General features: G+C 36.9%; 1 non-coding gene across 1 annotated transcript; it reads left to right on the top strand.

Moving 5' to 3' along the window:
- Positions 1-3515: 3515 nt before the first annotated feature.
- Positions 3516-3634, top strand: LOC128545141 (5S ribosomal RNA). Its single transcript, XR_008365853.1, has one exon. It is a non-coding gene; the product is annotated as a 5S ribosomal RNA (ribosomal RNA).
- Positions 3635-7869: the final 4235 nt, after the last annotated feature.

The following is a 7869-nucleotide window of genomic DNA, read 5'->3' as shown; positions in this document are numbered from 1 at the left end:
GCTTTAATACGATATTAAGATAAATATTTTTTACATAAATGATTTATATTGAATATAAATTAATAAAAATTGGGCAATAAATTATGAAGTGAAATAAATAAAATAAAATAAAAAGCTTACAGCACCTGGTATTCCCAGGCGGTCTCCCATCCAAGTACTAACCAGGCCCGACCCTGCTTAGCTTCCGAGATCAGACGAGATCGCGCCAAAGCTGGGGAACAATAGTCTGTTTGAGGGGGGGAAGAGGGCGAAAAGAAGGGGAAGAAGGGGGAAAAGGGAAAAAGGAGAAAAAAGGAAGAAAAAAATGAAAAATTGAGAAAAAATGAGGTGAAATGAAAGTTATTACCATCTTTGATGTTTCCCTCTAGCTGTGGACTGCTAATGTCATTGTAATTTTAAGATTTGCATCAAAAATGAACATTTTCATGCATTAGGCAGGGGGAGGTTATGGATCCAAAGATCCCAGGTTCGATTCCCGTGAATGACGTTTTTTTTTTTAACCCAAAAATCTGACAAGTGTCACAAAAATAAAAAATACTGCCTAATTAATCATAACATGAGGTTAGGTTATTGTAAAAGTATTACAATCTGTTGTTTAATGCTTTATGCTGTGTCACACAAAAAGTAAATTTGACTAATATAATCAAATTAATAGAATAAACATGAAAGGCAATGCAACAGTGTCTTTACATTCTCTATATGACTGTGACCTGCTGGAATGAAGGCAAATTCATTACAAATAAAATATTAATCTGGTGATGTACTTTAAAGAGAATTATATTCTGTCATTTTTTTCATCTATAGTCTATAAAAAAGCCACTCTGACTCTTGTTTCTACAAATATTTGTGAAAGAAATAAATCATAAAGCTTCTTTAAAAATATAATGCAAATTTATTATCAAATTATGGTACCATTATACAGTTATATATTGCACTCACTTATTATCTCTCCACCTTCTTCCAGTTCTTTAAAACTAAAAATATCTAAAAATAAATGCTAGAAGAAAATACATACAAAGAAAACTTAAAAATGTCTGCCTTTTCGGTAAAATCAGTGATAAAACAACAATAAAAAAGAATGGAAAACATGTATCTATGCATATAGAGATCCAATCTGCAACTTAGACACTATTTACACACCACCAATTAAAACACAAGTTTTCACAAATTATTAGTCTATTTTTTTTATCAGCCGTTTAATCATTGTCCATTTTGTCAATGCATAATAAATGTGTGTTGTGGGCTCTTGTACTGTAAATGTCACAGAGTCTGACAAAGATGGCCTCTGCTAGGCAACAACAGTCTGTCTACTGGCCAGGTGATCCGGTGGATCCTAAGACACAAGACACGACGAGCCATGGTCCCCACACCTGGTGTAAATTCACCCTTTGTTTTGGGATGTCTAAAGTCCAGTGCTCAACCGCACATGATGCCGAGCAGGGGATGCCTCACGCTGCTTGTCATATGGCATTAAGTTTTGACAGAGAGCTATGATGGTGCAGACCTGCTGGTTGCTGAGTGTTTAACCAGTTTCAGTCCTTGTCCAGATGGTCCACTCGGTCCATTCGTGGGACAGTGCTTATCCCCAGCCTAGTAAATATAGCACATACAATAAAAATCAATAACTATACTACCACAAGCAAAAAAACAATGCACATTATGCTGTACAAACTCTCACCTAAAGACCCAGCAGCTGTTGCTCAGGTGCTGGTGGCCATCACCCTGGTGGTCCTGGGGGATCAGCAGTCATGGCTGTTGACACAGTGGCTAACAGTTTGGTGGTTTGGCAGTTGCTGACACAGAAGATGGATAAAGTGACAGAGGAGAAACTGTCTGAATATACGACTGCGAGAGGGTGACAATGTCCTTCTAGCCATGGCACTTGTATCAGCTCTGGACAGTGCAGAAGAGCTGAGGAGGAACTGAGAGAGTAAGAAAGCATAGTTAATGGATTATATGAATGAAGACTAAAACCTTTAATGGATATGGATGGATAGATAGATAGTGTTTATATCAGTGTATAATACAGGAGGATGGCGGTGTGTATCTGTAATACACAGTTAGATCCAGTTCAGTCATATTAACTGTATTAGAGTCTAAACATACTCAAGGTGGATTTGTGCCACAACAGATTCACTAAATGACTGAAGTTATAACACAAACCTCATATTCATATTGTGATTTAAATCTGTATGAGAATATAATCTACTGGTTTACTAACATTACGGTGTTACTGTAGTCAGGTTACAGTTACAGTTGATTATTCATTGTTTTGTCGAGTGCACAGTGATTGATTTTAAAGCATCAGATTATAATCTAATACAGTTAAATATGCATGCACCACATGTCCGTTATAACACTGTTATGCCGTGTGTGTGTGTGTGTGTGTGTGTGTTACATGTTGGAATGCCGATACTGTACAGTATTTTAGCAGCCTGCACTCAGTTTGTACTGTACATGCAAGGGAAACGTTTGTGTTCACGTTTATTTTACATGCATTGTTTTTGTTATTCTTTTGATCATACGCGGGGCTGAACTGTGTGACCAATAACACGACCACTGTGTGATAATAAATACAGAAAATGTGTCATTACTGTACGAATACACTGCGAAAACGCTGGAAAACACTAAAATACACCGCTAATGTGTAAGTGTAAATCTTATTGGAGGCACGTCTCTTTAGGAAACGTTAATGTTAATACAGCATCGGCAACTTTACAATAACGTTATATGACATAAACCGCTTAAATTAAGTATATTTATCTCTGAAATCAATACTATTGTAATGTACATCTTACCGTGTTATGTTGAAGGAATATTGATATTCCGAACCGTTTAAAAGTTTGAATAAGTTGCATCCGCACTGGAGGCGGGACCAAGGCAGATATTTTGGAAACGGAGGAAGCTTATTGGCTTTGAATTTTGGAAACGGAGGAAGCTGATTGGTTTAGAATTTTGGAAAAGCAACGTGAATTTTGGAAACGCAAGGACGTGATTCGACAGAGAGACTCGACGCGGATTGGTCGAGCTGAATTTTGGAAGGAAGGAAAGGTGATTGGCTGTGAATTATGGAGATTTTGGAAAAGGGAAAAGATGATTGGCTTTGAGTTTTGGAAAGCGAGAGATGTGATTCGCCGAAAGAAGCAGCCGCACGGTGTCCAGGTAGGGCGTTCTCAGGGTGGTATGGCCGTAAGCGAGAGACGAGGTTAAAACGTCCCTATTTAAGGATTTGACATCAGCCACATGCTGGTTAATAAGGTGATGCCATAGGAGATGTATAGTCTGAATTAAATGTGAGGATGTTTAAACGTCTCTATTTTCATATGCAAAATGTATATAATTAATAGTTTTTATAAAATATATTTATTACAATATACAAATTGTCAGCTCGATTAAATCTACATTGGTGGTACAGTATTCAAAAATATGTTCTCAATACAAATATAATTTCAAGTTTTTTTCTAGAGAGCGATTGGGTCATATCTTTAAATAGGCATGTTTTAACATCGTCTCTCGCTTACGGCCATACCACCCTGAGAACGCCCGATCTCGTCTGATCTCGGAAGCTAAGCAGGGTCGGGCCTGGTTAGTACTTGGATGGGAGACCGCCTGGGAATACCAGGTGCTGTAAGCTTTTCCTTTCCACCAGATATTGTTTATTCTCAGACATATCAGACTATTGCTATAAATTATTAGTATTTTAGTCTGACTAATAGAGCAACAGAGCATATTTGAATATTTCCAAACATCAGTCACAAAAGGGATGTACAATACAGAAATGTTCTGAAATGAACCCTTGTTTATTTATGCACTAAGGACTTGCTTTTAGGAAATATTATAATATTTTGAGTTCCTGGATTTTTTTATTTTCAGGAGCTTTAATTTTAATCTTCGATTTCAATAATGCTGTGACTGTTCCACGATATTCTGTTTTTTTTTTTGCGCGCGCGATTCTCACACACACACACATACACAAGGAAAGGCCCTTCCTTCCCTGCGAATCCCTTTTGAAATATTTTCGCACTTGGCAGCAACCGCGTCCAAACTTTTAATCTTTTTCTTACGTAGCTTTTCCGCACCACCCTTCCGCGACACGAGAGAAGGCGAAGTAACAGGGAGGGTAGGCGCGAAAAGATTCTGCGGCGCGCGACACTTCCTTACTCCTTACTCCACATGTGACTGTGCCTACGCTGTCTGTATAGGAGACAAACGAATTGGCCGCTGTCCCTGCATAATGGGCTGGTCACTGGCAAAAACAAACAAATAAATAAATACATTGTATCGGCCTTAAAATATTATGTGACAAATGTAACTGCAAATTAGAGATATTCTGACTGATCACCTATATCAAATAATGAAATATTTTATTTAATCAAAATATTGACATTCCTAAAGGGAGTGGTCTTTTATCAAAACACAGGTTTAATAAATCAGAAAATTTTGGAATAAATTTATGCCTTTACAATAACCACATCTGATCCCAACTGAAAACTCAGGAAATTTAGATAGTACCCTCCACCACCACCATCAGCATATCAACTGAGAGAATATTTATTTAGAAGAATGATGATCATTCCAAGTACCAATGTGTACTGAATGAATTTTGATGGCTTACTAACACATTTTTTTCTTTTAATTGGTCAATCAACCACAGAGGCAGTGCACTACTTGTTAACTAATTGTTAGCAGTTAATTTAAATGGCAAAGCACATGCTGTTGATTTTTGTAGCTAAACAAGATCCAAGTGGTATCTTAGCCCAGTAGATCAGTTTACTTCCACTATAATACACAAAGACACACACACACAGGTGTATATATAGGTGCATCTCAATAAATTAGAATATCATCAAAATTTCAGTAATTTAATTTACCCATATGGGGGGTATATATATATATATATATATATATATATATACACACACACACACACATATATATACAGTGGTGTGAAAAACTATTTGCCCCCTTTCTGATTTCTTATTATTTTGCATGTTTGTCACACAAAATGTTTCTGATCATCAAACACATTTAACTATTAGTCAAAGATAACACAAGTAAACACAAAATGCAGTTTTTAAATGATGGTTTTTATTATTTAGGGAGAAAAAAAAATCCAAACCTACATGGCCCTGTGTCAAAAAGTAATTGCCCCCTGAACCTAATAACTGGTTGGGCCACCCTTAGCAGCAATAACTGCAATCAAGCGTTTGCGATAACTTGCAACGAGTCTTTTACAGCGCTCTGGAGGAATTTTGGCCCACTCATCTTTGCAGAATTGTTGTAATTCAGCTTTATTTGAGGGTTTTCTAGCATGAACCGCCTTTTTAAGGTCATGCCACAACATCTCAATAGGATTCAGGTGGATTTGCTGGTGTGTTTTGGGTCATTGTCCTGCTGCAGCACCCAAGATTGCTTCAGCTTGAGTTGACGAACAGATCGCCGGACATTCTTCTTCAGGATTTTTTCGTAGACAGTAGAATTCATGGTTCCATCTATCACAGCAAGCCTTCCAGGTTCTGAAGCAGCAAAACAACCCCAGACCATCACACTACCACCACCATATTTTACTGTTGATATGATGTTCTTTTTCTGAAATTTTGTGTTACTTTTACGCCAGATGTAACGGGACACGCACCTTCCAAAAAGTTCAACTTTTGTCTCGTCTGTCCACAAGGTATTTTCCCGAAAGCCTTGGCAATCATTGAGATGTTTTTTAGCAAAATTGAGACGAGCCTTAATGTTCTTTTTGCTTAAAAGTGGTTTGTGCCTTGGAAATCTGCCATGCAGGCCGTTTTTGCCCAGTCTCTTTCTTATGGTGGAGTCGTGAACACTGACCTTAATTGAGGCAAGTGAGGCCTGCAGTTCTTTAGATGTTGTCCTGGGGTCTTTTGTGGCCTCTCGGATGAGTTGTCTCTGCGCTCTTGGGGTAATTTTGGTCGGCCGGCCACTCCTGGGAAGGTTTACCACTGTTCCATGGTTTTGCCATTTGTGGATAATGGCTCTCACTGTGGTTCGCTGGAGTCCCAAAGCTTTAGAAATGGCTTTATAACCTTTACCAGACTGATAGATCTCAATTACTTTTGTTCTCATTTGTTCCTGAATTTCTTTGGATCTTGGCATGATGTCTAGCTTTTGAGGTGCTTTTGGTCTACTTCTCTGTGTCAGGTAGCTCCTATTTAAGTGATTCCTTGATTGAAACAGGTGTGGCAGTAATCAGGCCTGGGGGTGACTACAGAAATTGAACTCAGGTGTGATAAACCACAGTTAGGTTATTTTTTAACAAGGGGGGGCAATCACTTTTTCACACAGGGCCATGTAGGTTTGGATTTTTTTTCTCCCTAAATAATAAAAACCATTATTTAAAAACTCCATTTTGTGTTCAATTATGTTATCTTTGACTAATAGTTAAATGTGTTTGATGATCAGAAACATTTTGTGTGACAAACATGCAAAAGAATAAGAAATCAGGAAGGGGGCAAATAGTTTTTCACACCACTGTGTGTGTATATATATATATATATATATATATATATATATATATATATATATTAGTGCTGTCAAAATTAGTGCGTTAACGCATGCGATTAATTTGAAATATTTAACGCATTCAAAAAAATTAACGCAATTAACGCGGTTGCAGTTTTTTTTATTTTCTGTTGTGGCCGACGTGTGTTCAACGTGCAAAGTAGTATGGATAAGACCAAGGAAGGACTTTTAGACGGAAAGTTTCAGTATAAAACTCTGCCGGATGGTCCTGTGGATAAAACAAAAGTAATCTGTACATTTTGCAAAGCCGAATTTAAATACCAGAGAAGTAATTCGTCTTTGACATATCACTTAAAAGCAAAACACCCCACCGAAACAATCTCTACAGGGCCTCGCCAATGTAAATTGCATTGATTGTTTTGAAATTCAAATGACACAAATGGCACATACCTGTGTTTTTCTTTCTGTAATAAATATGGCTTTCAAGCCAACAGTTAATTTGGAGAATATTGATGGTTTATTGCAGGTATGTTGTTTACATGAGAAAATCTGTGTTACAAGTTAAACAAAAATTCCAATAAACAATCATATTTGAATTTAAATAGTTTCATTGTCTTGAGTTTACATTAATTATTTACATTTACATATCCAAAAAGTTTCAGTCTTTTAATTGTGATTAATCGCGATTAATTGCAAAAAATTGTGCGATTAATTAGTTAATTTTTTTTAATCGATTGACAGCACTAATATATATATATAATATGTTATGTGTTAAGCTATAGGTCAGGTTTTTTATATATATATATATATATATATATATATATAAAAACCTGACCTGTAGCTTAACACATAACATCAATAGGCTTAGAATAAAACTTTTCTCACCATAGTGGTGCATCTGTGCATCTGAGAGGGTGGGTTTTGCCTCACTCTGGGGTTAAACATGTACAGCGCATCATGTTTATATTTAGCCATATTACAGCTGATGTGGTTCCTGCTTGTGTTTGATTATTTTCAGCTTAGCTCTCATAATGTGTGAACGTGGGAGATTTGCAAGATATACAAGCTCAGTCTGTAAAATGATATATCTCTGCCAAGTCGTGCTGCAGAACGAGATGCTGAACTAACCTATCGTTCGGGTGGCTACCTAGGGCACAGTCCATTTTTAGAGGTGAGAAATGTCAAGCTATAATTTAAAAAAAGAAACAATGCTGGCGAAAAGTGTTGTGTTCCTGTATACCCATCAAGACATAATAACAGCAATTTGCAAGCTTATCTGACAAGCAGGCTGTCAGTAGGTTGCCTGTTAATTTGACAGTGCATTTGTGGAATATTTACTTCCTTAAAAAAGATATGGATCTCATTAAAACAAGTATATGGCAC

Source organism: Clarias gariepinus, chromosome 16 (genome assembly GCF_024256425.1).
Source record: "Clarias gariepinus isolate MV-2021 ecotype Netherlands chromosome 16, CGAR_prim_01v2, whole genome shotgun sequence".
Taxonomy (NCBI): Eukaryota; Metazoa; Chordata; class Actinopteri; order Siluriformes; family Clariidae; genus Clarias; species Clarias gariepinus.
The sequence above is the reverse complement of the archived record's forward strand: the minus strand, read 5'-3'. Positions and strand labels throughout refer to the sequence as shown.